Genomic DNA, 1701 nt, shown 5'->3' on the forward strand with positions numbered 1-1701 from the left:
CCTAATTTTGCCTTTTTTTTTTTTTTTTTTTTTTTTTTTTTTTTTTTTTTTTGTTTTTTGTCAGTTTTTGCTTTTAACTATGACACAAACACGATCAACAGTTGAAAAATAATATATATTGGTTCCAAGTATCTAATACTACCCACCCCAAACTAAGATATTATATTGTCTCCAATGTAAGAGAAAAAATAATCAAAGTAAAGGAGTAAGGACTAGAAACTCGCCCTGGTAGATGTAGATAGGTAGAAGGATCAAGCTAGTCTGACTGGTAAATGTCATGACAACCATCACTTTTTCTCGTTGCTAGGCTCTAATTTCCTGTTCCAAGAATATAAAGTAAATATTAGTGATAGCATATAAGGTTTAAATATTTACAATGAATTCACACCAAAAAATTCTAATCTTCTAATTGTTAGAAAGACTATCTAACATAGTGTCATTTTTGAAAAAAATCCTATACCTAGGAAGAGATTAGTCTTTCAAAATAGCTTGGGGAAGGAAATCTAGGTGCAACCTTAAGAATGCTTATCACGTCAATGTAAGCTCAATAAAATGCTCGGATGTTAACGATGAGCCTTACTAAGTTTTTCAAAATAAAATGAACTCAATAAGTAAATGTGCCTGAGTTACTAATGCAAATATTAAAGTACTACTTAAAATGTGTTCAAAACAAACCCTTTAAATGCATGAGTTCCAAAATTAATGCAATCTTTAAAACTACGTATAATGCAATAGAATAAAGTACGCACGTATGGTAAAACCTTCCTAACCTTTGAATATTTTTAATTAAAATAGTGAAGAGGGCCACAAAAATAGATTGCGCCTCCCATTAGGTGCTCGATTTATAGTTTAGAGCTCGACTTTTTGGGTGATGTCCTTAAAGTTGTTTAAATCGAAATGTTTAACCTTGTACTCCTTGTAAGTTCCAGCTTTGCATCCTCTTTTAGCTCTCTAAATTATAAATTCTCCGTTCTTGTCTCTACCAATAATCTTTCCAAATTTTGGTTTCTTACCTCCTATGCTATCAAACCGTTGTGCATGTGTTAAAATGTATGCTCCCTCCCTTATGGATGTCCCTAGGACTTTAAAAGATATCCTAGGATTTGTTTCCATAAGACTTTCAGTCAGACAAAGAAATCAGAATTTTGTTACGGTGATTAACTGTAGAACCCCAAATAATTCTAGACACCTTAGTGATACTAATACATGAATATTGGATGACTAAAGTATACTTCAGATCTTTAGTCTCATTTGAGACCCATTTTTGACATAGGAAACATTCGATTTGGAAAATGATATCTAAATAAAAGTTGTAGCTCTTTGAGTTAACTTTCCAACACACTTTGAATTATCTCAATCGGATATTAGGAGAAGAAGTTATGATAGAAACACTGAAAGCTATGCAGTGTCAACCGATCGACCGAAAGTGCCTGAAATGAAAATTCTCATTTTTCTCTAGAGTTTAAATATTTATTTTCATCAATTATTTTTTCAAAGGGCCACCCACGTTTTTGGCAGTAAAAACTCCACTAAATTGAAGCATTTAACTTCAAACTTAAATGGCACCCATGTTTTCTCTCTTAAATGAAATTTGACCCTTCATTTACTTTAAGTTATGGGATATTTACCTATAAATAGAGACCTCATTTCACTCATTTTTCTCACACCAAAAACAAGAGCTTTTACATACTAAAAAAAGAG

Source organism: Olea europaea, unplaced genomic scaffold (genome assembly GCF_002742605.1).
Source record: "Olea europaea var. sylvestris unplaced genomic scaffold, O_europaea_v1 scaffold1425, whole genome shotgun sequence".
NCBI lineage: Eukaryota > Viridiplantae > Streptophyta > Magnoliopsida > Lamiales > Oleaceae > Olea > Olea europaea.